At 40.4% G+C, this 14171-nt stretch overlaps 1 long non-coding RNA gene across 2 annotated transcripts in view; it reads right to left on the bottom strand.

Moving 5' to 3' along the window:
* LOC118619110 overlaps positions 1 to 14171 on the bottom strand; it is a 44389-nt gene that overhangs the window by 15548 nt on the left and 14670 nt on the right. The window contains exons 2-3 of one of the 2 annotated variants that reach the window (XR_004957137.1): positions 13512 to 13651; positions 4684 to 4928 (exon numbers count right to left, since the gene is read on the bottom strand). This is a non-coding gene — a long non-coding RNA (uncharacterized LOC118619110). Of the gene's footprint in view, positions 1 to 4683; positions 4929 to 13511; positions 13652 to 14171 lie in introns of those variants that run through there. The other variant, XR_004957136.1, reaches the window with a different exon arrangement.

Below are 14171 nucleotides of genomic sequence, written 5' to 3'. Positions count from 1 at the left end.
AGGACTAGTGCGTGTGACCTCTGTGTCACAGCACCTCTAAGCTGTACTTTTGGAAAATAAAGGCTTTTTTCCCTCTTTTTTTTTTTTTGCAGAATTCATCACTTAACACTTGAATATGTAATAAATTCACCAGTTACCTTTCTTGCTTTAAAGGACGTGAATTTTAACAGACTTTAATAATAGTGCAGTACTGATTTATGATGGAGGGAATTGATTAATATTTTAAAGTACATGAAGCAGACTTAAAATAGACATTGATACCTCAACCCTACTTGTGGGAGCTCTCTTCAATTCTCGTCTTATTTACTTTGGCACCCCTTGGAGGTGAGATTTACTTCCCCACCCCCTCCAACATTTTGCTTTTCCAGACGTTTCTCCGCTTATTATGTTTCTGCCCTCCAGTTCAGGTGCTCTCTGCAATCAACCCTCAGCAGCCATCCTCACTTTATTACTCTCGGACATTTAAAGTCTTGATTCTATTCTTCAAACTAAGTGTTATATTCTTAAACCCGGGGACGACATCTTCTGAAACATCATAAGATAAAGAACAAATATGCTTTACACTAAACAATTCAGACCTGGTATAAAAGGATTTAGTGGGTACTAACTCTATGAAAACACAGGCAACTTTCTCATCCAGTGAGTTTAATGATATTTGGAGAAGACAAAACACTGACAGATTTAAGTAATAACAAAAGTCAGGAAAAGCATCATTCCTTAGGTTGTTATTTTTCAAATAATCAATTCTAAATCATGAGGTCGCTAAGGTCCAGCACTTAATTTAATACCTTACCACTAACTTTTTTTTATCTTTAGTCCCTTCCCTGCCGGCATCAGCCTCGTGGGTCATTACTTTACTCTCTTGTCAATATTCTTAACTTCCTGTTACTGTTTCCTGGCCTCTCCCACTCAGCAAATCTTCCTAAAAACTTTACCCTGGCCACCACCCTACTTCCTCTCCCTGCAAAGACAAAAGCTATCAGACTCCCGTTTCCCTAAAAGTTTAAACACATCTTCTCATAAATAGAAGCACCTTTATAACGAAACTCAATGCTTCATGACTGGTAAAGAAAAAAGCTAATTTTAATATCTTAAAGGAATTCGAAGAGCTAGGGTATATCACTGATAGCCACAAGAAGACGTGTTAAGTTGTCCAACATGTGTTTACTTAGCTAAAGTCATTTTACAAAAGCAAAATTCCTACAAAGAGAAACGCTGTAAGGCAGGGCATCCCCAGAACCCAGACTTTTCAGAGAGGCGAGGAGAATAGAATGATAAAGCCAAAAGCAGTCATCAGGGGAAAACAAAAAATGCTAAATAATTGTAAAGCTATTTGCATAATGAGCAGCTGAAACTATAAAGACTGATGGGATTTTGCATAATCTTTAAGATTTTAGTCTAGAAGTTCCATCTGAAATCTGAGTTTTCTATTTTTTTTCTTCTTATTTTCATTGGAAAACTCCCAGTATGGCGTCCTTTTAATAACACGTAATAAAGACTTAAATTACCTCTATGAGAATTACAAATGAAGTTTCCCTTCCAAACCCTGTTAAAGTAAGTTGTATAATGTCGAAGCAAAAATTGCTCCGGACAAATTGAATGGGTCAGGGAGCCTCTTCCTCAAGGCCACTGCGGGGGGGGGGGGGGGGGGGGAGAGGCCAGACGGCCTGAGGTCCACCCTACGGGCTGAGAGGTTTGAAGAGCTGGGTTGGGAGAAGGTTCTACAGGCCTGTGCACACTGACTGGCTTTATGCAGAGGGAAAGTAGAGTTCCTCTTGTCTTTGGAACAGGAGGTAGTTTGCAAGTTGGAGCAAGGAGTCTACCTAATTTAGGCTCCTGCCCTCCCACAGAGACTGGGGATGGGGTACCATCTCCCTCGGTGGCTACACTTCAAAGTGATGGCTCCCACGTCCTTGAGAAAGGCATTCTTGGGTTTTAAAAATGACAAGAGACTTTTTAAAAGACATGTCTCAAAGGGGCAGAGAAAAAACAAGCTCTCTAAGGTAAATGCTTGAAGAGACTCAAATCAAGAAGGCTGCCTAAAGGTGAACCAAGCTCGGGGAACATTTAAGGCCATCTTGGTCAAACCATTAATAAGGAAAATAAAACAGGAAAAAGGTAATTCCAAAAGTCGGTTTTCACACACCTATCAACCTAGTTTATGTTCATTTAGAATATATGGCCACGAGCCCTGGCCAAGTGACTCAGCAGTTAGAGCGTCAGCCTGTGGTCCAGAGCGACCCGGGTTTGGTTCCTGCTGGGGGCACGTGCCTCCAGTGAGTTTGTCCCCGACCCTGGTTGGGTCATGCTAGTGGCAACCACTCAATGTGTCCCTTTCACATCGATGTTTCTCTCTCGCTCTCCCTCCCACTCTATCTGAACAAAAAAAATGGAAAAATGTCCTCGAGTGAGGATAAAAAAAAAAAAATATGGCCATGCTAAAAGCAAGTTAAACTTCTTTGTGGAAAAGGACAAAACCAGAAATAGACAGAGGTGACTGAGGCTGAAGCTCAGGACTTCCTTAACTTCAGATGGTGAAGCAGGCAGAGGTAGCTCGAAGTTTAGTTCCTATGAAGTAATAAGAGCTTACATAGTAAAAATATAATAACACAAATGGGAAAAATCTATAACAATTTTAGGTTACTGGCAATTTCTGTAGGTAGAGGATGGATGCTGTCTCTCGGCCCGCCTGGATCGGTGCAATACAATGAAACCAGAAGCACACGCTGCTTGGAGTGAGGGGGAGCTTTGCAAGGTAGCAGATGCTCCAGATCTCTAGATCCAGTCCTATTTATTTGCAGATTGGTACCCCCAGGTCACAAGTGGATTTAAGTAAATTAATTCCTTGAGATGGCATTACTGCATACACCCTAGCTTTGTCTCTTGCTTTTTACAGGAAGAGACCTTGAAGTCAAAAGATAACAAACCCTTATTCACATGCAAATGAAGTACCCAATACACCTGGGTGGGCCAGGTTTCCCCCTGGGCTAGGATTCTGAGAATGCATTAACACAAGGTTGAGAGTGCTTAACACAAGGTTAAAAAACATCCATCTTCCAACCCCCCAACCCCACAGATAGAAGAGATTATGTGGGGAGAGGCTCAAAAGAAGAGAGACCTATTATTGTAAGACAATAAAACTCAATAAATAAGCCACCAGTGATGTTGTACAAATCACAATTCTTTTATAATCAACTTTCTTGTTGTTGAGGTTGGTTTAGTAATATTTACTCAGAAAACCCATACAGAATTGTGAATGGCAAACTAATAATATATGTAAAAAAACAAGAAAACCACCTCAGTACAAGAAACAAATGCTGTCTACTGTGGGTCAGGGAAAAGGCTGAGTCACGGGAAGAAGGATGAAAAACATCTAGACTTCTCCAAAAGTGTGCCTGCATCTTTTGTCCATGCAAGTGGCAAGGACATCTATTATAAAGAATTTGAATGCAATATTCAAAGTAGAAGAGACAGAGGGAGTATGAGCATGGAGAGAATGGCCAACTCTGCTTGAGAGAACGGGGAACATGTTCACAAGTAAGAGAAACATTTAACTAGACTTTGAAGTTAACTTGCAGAAAAGGGTAGAAGAACATCTCAAGCAATCAAGACTGTGAGTCTAGACACAGAGGTTTGAAGGTCCTATTCACAGAGACCACAGTGTTGGGGTCGAAGGTGGAGAAATAAGAATGTGGATTGGAGTTATCTACATTCTTCTGGCTCTAAGACATACATTATCCTGTTTCTTATGAGTAATCAGTCATAGAAACTTGTCTGAATGGGGTGGGAGCATTTGCAATACCCTCTTGGGCTTAGTCATTTAAACTGTTTCATTTGATCTGCAGGAATCTAGCCTGTAAGTCCCTGTGAGTATTTGCTAATTCTTGAGCCTTTACTACAAGGGGATGCCCTGTAGGGTGGTTTGTCAAGGCCAAGGTAAGCCCTTCTCTTATCATGAGAACCAAGAGGATGACTGACGCTGAAATGACCTCTCTCTCTCTCTCTCTCTCTCTCTCTCTCTCACACACACACACACACACACACACACACACACACACACAGGGTCAGAAAGTTGAGTTGAAACATAAATATTTTCCAAATTACTGCTAATGCTGAACATATACAGGTATATATCTTAAGTTTTTTAGTGTCATGAGTGGGAAGGATGAATGTTAGGGTATGGTTTCATTCTTCCTGCAGCTATTGTTAGGTGAAACATCACAAGGCTTGCTTGTTCTAAGAGATATTTGTCCTTATTCAGTCTCTCCAAGCTCAGAAGGTCAGCAGCTCTAAATGACGTTGTTCTATGTTGACTATAATGACATCCATGCTTTGTGCTCTGGGACAATAATTGGGAGTATACTTACATTTGACTGGCTGATGGGGCATGAAATTCAATTACTGTTCATTCAAGTATTATTTGAACTATAGAAGTTTGTTCTTTTAAGGAGGTTGAATGTCTTTCAGTTGAAAGAGATAATTGGCATTGTTATCTTGTAGTTATAATTAGGCTATATTCCATTACTTTTTGAAAGCTGGTGGTCTCAGTGGTGGGGGTAGGGTTGGGGGACAATAATAGAACAGAATAAACTTGAAGAGTCTGACTAGGTCCCCTACATCAGTTCAGCAAGTTTTTCAAATTAAGATTTTTATAGCTATCATCTTTAGTATAAATAAGCAATATATTTTATCATAAGTCCCATTTAATTATTCTATCAATGACCGATCATCTCCTGTGAAATACTGATGTCCAATGACGCATCATTTCCTCTGAAACCAGCATCTGCCTAGTTAGTTTCTCTGGTATCCAAACAGCTTCATCTTTCCTGCAAAGCGGAAAGCACTGGCTCAGTCTTCCCTTGGAAATGTTCAATGTCCACATGATGGATTACAGCTATTCTGGAGAATAGCCACATTCTCTTATTCATCTAGAAAAATACAGAGTAAACGATTGGTTTCATGAAAGGACTGTAGCTTGATCTTTATAAACCTTCTATTTCAGCATGTATTAAAAGTGCTGGAGCTTAAGTTAGGCTTCTCTTACTTTGGAATGTAAACCACGAATCTCACGGGTTTTAAGATTTTTTTTTAATCTTCACCCAGAGACATTTTGCATTCATCTTCAAATAGAGAGGGAGGGAGAAAGAGAGAGAGAAACATCAAGTGGTTGCTACCCACACAACCCCAACCGGGCCGGGGACAAACTGCAACCGAGGTACATGCCCTTAGCAGGAACTGAACCTGGGTCTCTCTGGTCCCTGGCTGACGCTCTAACCGCTGAGCCAAACCGGCCAGGGCGAAGCTCACATGTTTGTGTTTGTAAATAGCCACTCGTTTTACTCAGAACCTTTGTGAATATCAAGGACAGTGTCTACAGGTGGGCCATAGAACCTTCCTTACAACCTGATCAGTGAGTAGGTGTGGTCAACAGCAAATCATTTCAATTTGGTTTTTATACTCCCACATTATGTTTAAAAGAAAAAGAAGATTTTGCCCTGGCTGTGTGGCTCAGTGGGTTGGGCGTTGTCCTGTGCACCAGGAGGTCACTGGTTCCATTCCCAGTCAGGGCACATTCCTGGGTTGCAGCCTCCATGCCCAAGAAGGGTTGTGCAGGAGGCAGCCGATGATGTTTCTCTCTCATCGATGTTTCTTTCTCTCCTCTCACTTCCTCTCTCTAAAATCAATAAAAACATATTTAAAAACAAACAAACAAACAAAAAAACAAAATAGAAAAACACTATCTTGAAACTAAGCATAAATCTTAGATAAAGCAAGAAGAATAAATAGTACATATTCAATCTTTTACTTAAATTGTCTAGCTTTACCTATGTTATGGTGTCAGACTTTAGTTAAAACATACAAACTCAATATAAATCAAAGACCTGGGCAAACCATTTACATGTGATTTTAATAATCTAGTTATGGATTATTTCACACCCCAAAAGGGATAATTAAAAGACTGCTAATATATTCTAATTCTAAACTACTTCAAAATTTCTGGTGATTGGATGAGAAATACTTAAATCTTTTCTGTGCTCTGCCTCTGATCCCCTCTTAGATCTTTCAGATAAATCACAATTAGAAACTTTAATATCTTGGAACAGGTAGCCAAGATTCAAATAAAATTGAAACACATGGTATTTTAATAGTTTCAGAGCTTCCACGATACAGACCCAACTGTTTTGGTTATCAGAGGATGAATCCTTAAACAAAATAACTTCCTGATTCAAACCAGTGTCCTTGCTACGATCAGTCAAAATAAAGTGGTTACAAGTGGAAAATAGCCTTAAAATGTACCTGCATTCCCTACATCCTCTTTCATTTTCTCCCCACCCAACAACATTCATATTCGTCCACTGAAAAGCTCATAACAGGTTTCTTTAATAAATGAGTAAATTATTAGAGCATAAATCAAAATCACGTTCCTCCAATCCACCAGAAGTTAGAACTAAACATTAAGTTGAAATACCACATCCAAGAAAAGAATCTAAGTTTAATATATTTTAGTTTTTTACATTCCAATATCAATTACAAAGAGGTAATTTACCTCATGAAGTGCAGCCATGTTAAGTACATATTGTCATGAGTTCGACAAATTATATACAGCACTGTGTTTCACCAACAGTCAGCATACAAACCATTCCTAGTTCCCTTGTGTCCATTCCTGTGAACTCAGCCCCAGGAAATAACTAGCCTGCCTTCTGTCACGGTGGATTACAGTTGTACTTTCCAGAATCTCATGGAAATGGGATCATGGGATGTGTACTCTTTTGTGTCCAACTCCTTTCATTCAGAAAAATGTTTTTGAGATGTATCCATTTTGTTTCATTTAGCAAAGGGTGTTGTTTCTACATATATCGAGACAGGAAGTGAAGAGTACTAACAACAGTTCATAGCTGGCGACTTGGCAGTCACCTGATCTTAAAGACAAATATATTCATATAGGAGCAGGCCTGAGAACCTAGTCCCATCAGTTGCAAACAGTGACAAACTTTACAGATCACATTCTTTAGATAAAGAAATTCTAGCCCTGGCCAGGTGGCTCAGTTGGTTGGAATGAGATCCCATATACCAAAAATGTGTGGGTTTCATTCCTGGTCAGGGCACATACCCAGGTTGCAAGTTCGATTCCTAGCTTGTTGTATACGGGAGGCAGCTAGTCAATGTTTCTCTCTCACATGGATGTTTCTATCTCTTTCTCCCTTTCTCTCTCTCTAAAATATCAATAATAATAATAATAATAATAATAATAAAAACATATTAGAAAAGTAGAAAATATTGAGTTTATGTATTTTGGATATAAATATATGACTTAATGTTTCTCGTTTGCTTATTTTGAGGACAAAAATCATAAATCTGAGAATAGAGCTCGGCTTCTTGGTCTTTTTGTCGTTTTCCAAACACTGGAATTCTGTACCCAGAATGGGCTGTAGAGGGCACTGTTGTGCTTACAATCAGAGGCAGGAAGCCCAGGCCTGCTGAAATTCAAGGAGTTAACTCAGCCTGTTTCCTTCCCTTTGTTTACCAGACCAAAAAGCAAAAGTATTTTTTAAAAGTATTTGATGGTCAAATGAATCTTTTACCTCTTACAGTGTGTTTTAAAAATTAGATCACTGTATTAGTTATACAGGACTGTTCTTACAGTTTAGTGAAATCATTAATAAAATTATTAATAAAATCAAATGGTGAGATTTATAGTGAGTCAGTGGTACATGTTTTTCAGATCTGGGGAAGATAAGTCTTGGCTTGGAGAGGTCACATTTAGGGAGAAGCAATATGATTGATCCAGGATTCCCAAAAGAAAATCCTTTTTTTTTTTACCCTCACCTGAGGACATTTTTCCATTTTTTATTGAGATAGAGCAGGAGGGAGTAAGAGGAAGAGAGAGAGAGAGAGAAACATTGACGTGAAAGAAACACATCGAGTGGCTGCCACCCGCACGACCCAACCAGGGCCGGGGACACACTGCAACTGAGGCAGGTGCCCTTAGCAGGAACCGAACCCGGGTCTCTCCAGACTGCAGGCCAACGCTCCAATCGCTGAGCCAAACCGGCCAGGGCTAAATCCTTTTTAAAAAAAAATCCACACCCAGTAATCCTGTTTGTTCATAACACTCATTTTTCTTGTTGTTATTGTTTTTTGTTAATCCTCACTCGAGGATATTTTTTTCATTGACTTTTAGACAGAGTGGAAGGGGGGAGGGAAAAAAGAGAGAGAAACATCAATGTGAGAGAGAGAGACACATAGATTGATTGCCTCCCATGCCACCCTCACCAGGACCCGGATGGAACCTGAAACCCAGGTATGTGCCCTTGACTGGGAATCAAACCCAAGACCCTTCCATCCATGGGCTGATGCTCTGTTAAGCCAAACCAGCCAGGGCATAACACTCATTTTTCGATGCAGGTACTAGAAACCCAATCCCCATCCCCCTCCCCTTTGATCAGTGTTCTATATCCATCCTTCTCCTTACTTCAAATCCTGCCAAACTAATATTCAGCAAAACTTCCACCTTCATTCCCAAGTCTTTTAGTACATATGACCTAAACATTCTCTCTCTCTCTTTTTTTTTTTACTGAAATCTAATCATCCTTCCTTTATTTATCTCACAAAGAATGTTCTGTAGTCTATTACAGTTATCTAGGAGCATGTCACCCTCTTACTAGACCCCTGAGTCATGCTCAGCCACCCTCCATCTGGAGACCTCACAGCCAAGCTCAGCGTTTTGTCCTTCTCAGACTTGGGTAAGAACCCTTCCCAACCGAAATCCCAGCCGAGAGGCACACTTGCTGAGGTGGAGCAGAATTTGTACCTCTTTCATCTGCAGCCCTTCTTACTCTTCGCCTGTGATGGCACCCAGAGGTCTCTCCCACTCTGTCAGCAGCTGAGTGGCCTCTCCCTCTCTGGTATTATACCCGAGATGGTCCTCCTCAGGCAAATATCTCAGTTTTCATTTAAGCACTTTGAGGATGAAAAGGGTGCTATTTAAAATGACAACAGGCAGCCCTGGCCAGTGTGGCCCAGCAGTCAGAGCACTGGCCTGCGCACGCAGGGGTGAAGGGCTCGTACCTGAGTTGCAGGTTGGAGCTCCACTCTGGTCGGCCGGGGATGTGCAGGACTCAAGCAATCCATGTGTCTCTCTCACACTGATGTTTCTCTTTTCCCCCTCCCTCCCTTCCACTCTCTAAAAATCAACAGAAAAAATATCCCCAGGTGAGGATTAACAAACAATATATAAATTACAACAAGCATAAATAAGAACAGTCCTGTGCGACTGAGCTGTATGTTCATACCACCTTAAGTAAAACTAGAATTCTTAAATATAGCCTTATGGGTCTGTACAAATGATCTCCAGAGAGGAAAGCTGAGGAGTCAGGCAGAGCTGGGTTCCAATCCTACCCCGACTACTCACAGCCCGTGTGATATTGGAAAACTGCCCTTTGCAAAATCTGGACCATACCATCCTCTCTAGGTCACTGTAAAGTCTAATTTCACATAAGTGCACACTGGGTGTGTAACAAAAGGTTGTGTCCTTTCCTGCTCTTCCTCTTCGTGCCACAATTTGCATGCTCAATTGAACAGATATTTTTTCTTTCCAATTGTTATTTACAATTTTCAGGAAATAGCATAATACTTGACCCTGTGCACTCAAAATGTGTATCATGACTCTAGTTATTTCTATTCTTCAGATTTTTTTTTTTTTTTTTTGATTCTCAAAGTGAGAGATTGTTTTTGCTCATGTTTGTTCTGGTTTTAATAGTTGGAACTAAGCTGCTCTGTTGTTTTGCTCTTTGTGCAAAAGAATATTTGTAGGTAAGAATATCTAGAGACAATGCCTTTCCACTTGTGCACAATGTATAATGGTGCTTATGACAGTGGCAAGAAATGAGAAGCAGCCTAATTATTCATCAGTTTGGAAATGGTTAAAAATTAGTGATAGCTTTGTATTACTGAATATTATATAGTTTTTAAAGGAATAATTCAGAAAATATATCATGTACCTCACTCTGATTAATATATACATAGAAGAACAAAATAAGTTTGAATTGTAAATATTTCCAATAAAATTAAAAAACAAACAAACAAACAAAAAAACAGAGCCCAACTGGTGTGGCTCAGTGGTTGAACATCAACCCATGCACCAAGAGGTTGCTGGTTCAATTCCCAGTCAGGGCACATGCCCAGGTTGTGGGCCCGATCCCAAGTGGGGGACATGCAGGAGGTGGCCAATTGATGTTCTCTCTCATCGATGTTTCTATCTATTTCTCTCTTTAAAATCAATCCAGAAAAAAAATTTTTTTTAAAAAAGCAGAAAGAAAAAAAAGGAATACTGAATTAAGTATATTTTAGAACCTTCACTTTTGATGAATTCCCAAAGTGAAATGTGAAAATGTAAGAGACTTCATTTTCTCATGAAGATACTAACCAATTTAAGTCCTCATCTCTTATGCTTCTACTTCTCTGAACGCTAAAATCTGCGTGATTAATTAGTTCTTCCGTACACGAACTTAGTTCATCAATCACAATGTCTTCGAATTTTTTATTTTAATGACTGTCTCCTTTACTATGTTGCCAGAACTCCTAGAGGTTAAAAAAAAAAAAAAAAGTTCATGGCAAATAGTTTCATTAGGACCTCTTCCTACTTCAAAGGGGTGGCGACTTGCTTGACTGGGAGAGATGTGTTCTGGGGGCAGGTTTGCCTTTCCCTTGTCACATCTTTGAGACCCTTCATGTGCTTCCTCTCCTTTATTCTATTAATAGAAGGTACTTCCGTGATCAGTAGTGTGAATTTGAAAGTCACTCATACTTGTCACATTTTTGTGTGTGTCTTCAGTTTTCAAAGGCATCTCCCTTCCTGACATCAACCTGTACTTCAGGCAAAGTACAAGTTTCTTTCCGCTTCTCTAGGCTGGTTTGGGAAGATTTTGTTTGTTTCACTTTCACAGAAGAGACATCACCTCTAGGTCCTGTCTTATGACTTAACTTAGGGTTCTCGGATTTAGTTCCGAGATTCACCAGGTCCCAGGCCCCAAACTCCCAGCAATTCTACCCTGTGTCCTCCTCCCACTTCTGGGGGCTGTACCAGCCTCAGCGATGGTCTTTTAACCTGGCACTGAGGGGCATCTGCTTCTAGTACTCAAAACGTGTTTTTCCGTACAACTCAGCTGTATATTTTCCGTGTTTGTTTTTATATTTTAGTCAACATTTATTATGGGATAGGAGCCGTTTTGGCTCTGTCCCATGTTTTACTGGAGACATTGATATTTATTCTTTTATATTCTAGTGACAATAAAACTCAATCGTCAATTCTTTAAATAATTATTATTAATAAATAACAATTATTTATTAGTAAATAACTATTAGTTAATAGTAGAGGTCATATAATGTAGTGTATGAGAGCTCATCCTTATTTTTTAAATTCTCCTTTGTAATAGAAACCAAGAAATGCAGTTCGATGAGGAGCACTACAAATTCACATACTAGGTGACCACACTGGACAAGGTGTGAGGATCTACATTTATTTTCATCTAAAAATAAACACTTGCACTAAGTTGACACAAAGTAATCATTATGTTTGACTATATGCCAGTGATGTAAATGTGTTTTCAAGGGCAGGAAGGTGAATGGACAATGAAAAGGTTCCCCAAATATTAGGAGAGAGAAATGTCACTGGGGTGCCACCAGATTTCCCTTAAGCTATGTACCTCCCAGACATTGCCGTGTGTGTTCCCACACACGTGGTTTTCTCTGTTTGTAAGCTGTTCTAGAGGAGAGGAGAGAAGGGCTAGAAATCTTCCACTCCCAGGACTTTCCCAGGACCTTTTCTGGGCGTCGACCATTGCAGACCCCCGAAGACCACAGACAAATGAAAAGCAGCGCTTCCTCTTGAACAGCTGGAGCTCTCTTGCTAGGAAATTGCATTGCCTGTTAACTCTGCTGTCTCTACAGCAAAACCATGGGAGCTCATTACCAGTGCAGTCAATAGAGAGCCTCAAACGATGCCTGGCACACAGTGGGAACTCAATTTCCTGTCTTCATCCTTCCTAGGTGTAGTACAGTGATTATCATCGTAGTGATTACCATAACATGCTGAGAACTTGTGCATCGGCCAGTGTAGAACTGGAGAGGTGGTCTATGGCACCTGGCTAAGGTTCATGCTCCCGGAATAAGATGGGCACACTGTGATATTACTGATAAATGTGCATGTTGTCTAATTTCCAGCACTATTTGGAGGAGAATATCTTTCCCATGCCCTGTGATTTCATTCAGCCTTCGAAGCAGCCCTTACATGAGTGGTGCCATTTTCTCCACCTTGCACATGAGGCCCAAAGATGAGGCTATTCACATAAGTAAGTGGTGGGTGGATCTTGGATTAAAACCCTAGTCTACTTAATCCAAAGCATTACAATGCCGAGGTTCTCAAAGGGCAACGTATTTCTAATGTCCCTGACCAGTAGGGTTGTCACGGCAAAGAAATGATTATGAGTATAAGAATGAGTATCAGGCCCTAGCCAGTTTGGCTCAGCAGTTAGAGCGTCGGCCTGCGGTCCGGAGAGACCCGGGTTCGGTTCCCGCTAAGGGCACGTACTTCGGTTGCAGTTTGTCCCCGGCCCTGGTCGTGCGGGTGGCAGCCACTCGATGTGTCCCTTCACGTCGATGTTTCTCTCTCTCTCTCCCTTCCTCTCTCTCTCTCCCTCCCACTCTATCTGTACAAAAAATGGAAAAATATCCTCGGGTGAGGATAAAAAAAAAAAAAAGAATGAGTGTCAGGGTTCTCACTTACATGAAGGGGTCCATTCAATCTTTGAAGCTGCTCTGAATGCCTGAATTGTTTACCTTGAAAACAGGACACCCCACAAGTTTAAAGAAATTGACAACTCTGTGGCAGCATCAGTAATAACCAAAAGTCTTGCCTTTCTAAACTTTACAATTATTTTTACAAGAGAAATAAACAGTTTGGTGTTTACAGAGACCTGAAAACCCACCAAGTGAGTGACTGGGCTATGCTGAGATTCTGAGCATTTTTCTCTGCGGCTAATGGCTTACGTAAGTGCATATATTCCTAAGTGGGACACAGCACCCTCTAGTAATGCACTTGGATAAAGCAGTGGGATGAGGAGTAGCAGAAACTATTTCATTACTCTAATGTGGTGCAACTGATGGCTATGAGGCTGCATTTCAGGGACCACCATGCGATGACACCTCACTACAGCACATTCACAGGGAAGCAAACGGGTGGTGTTTCTCCAGTTCAGGAAGTAGCGTGTGCAGTGCAGGGCACGCGGGCAGCACTCTATTCCACACCTGCCCACTGCTCACCGCTGGCTGGCATCCCCATCCATCCCCATGCACCTGGATTTCTGAAACAATGTGTGTGATAGGTAACATTATTGGAAGGTACACTTTATTTCTGGGTGCATGATTTATTGGTTGCTTTATGCCAATGACAAAGTGTCCAGTTTATCTCAAGTACATAGTGAAAATCTCATAAACAGAATAAGTTTGCTTACTTTTTATCAACTTGCGAGAACAGGGCAGTATCTGAACACTGGCAGAGAGGAGATGGATGCGTTCCTTTGTTAGAGAGGCTTGGGTCCTTTAGGTTTATTTATTTATTTATTTTCAACTTTCTGATACTTGGTAATCCAATCTGAAAATATGAAAATGGGTGATTGTGAATCTTATTCCTGATGATGCAATCAATTGTTTTCTACTTCCTCTCTTTAGACAAAGACATTTTGGAATTAATGATGACAGAGTACCAATAACTTTTCTTTTATAAGCACTATTTTTTCCTATTAGACAACACAGCTTTTCCGTCTCCGAGTTGTCTGAGCTGTGTTTGCCCAGCCTCTGATGCCCTGGAAGGATAAATAAAGGCCCGATGGATAGACCAGGGTTTTCTGTGTTCTTGGGAGACAGTTAAAAACCTCCTACTGCAAACCACATTGGCTTCTCAGATGATTTATAAATGTCTTGTAATTTCAAAATGGCAAAGAGAAAATTTTGTCCCACTGAACAGATACTTTATTTTCCTTCATTTACTGCTCAACAGACTTTTTTGGATATTATATGACCATATATAGGGTGTACCAAAAATGTACACACGAAAAAAGTGTAATTATAAAACCAGTGTTTATTAAAATATATTTCATTTTCAAAATGTAATA

Source organism: Molossus molossus, unplaced genomic scaffold, assembly GCF_014108415.1.
Source record: "Molossus molossus isolate mMolMol1 unplaced genomic scaffold, mMolMol1.p scaffold_m16_p_6, whole genome shotgun sequence".
NCBI classification, from domain to species: Eukaryota; Metazoa; Chordata; class Mammalia; order Chiroptera; family Molossidae; genus Molossus; species Molossus molossus.
The sequence above is the reverse complement of the archived record's forward strand: the minus strand, read 5'-3'. Positions and strand labels throughout refer to the sequence as shown.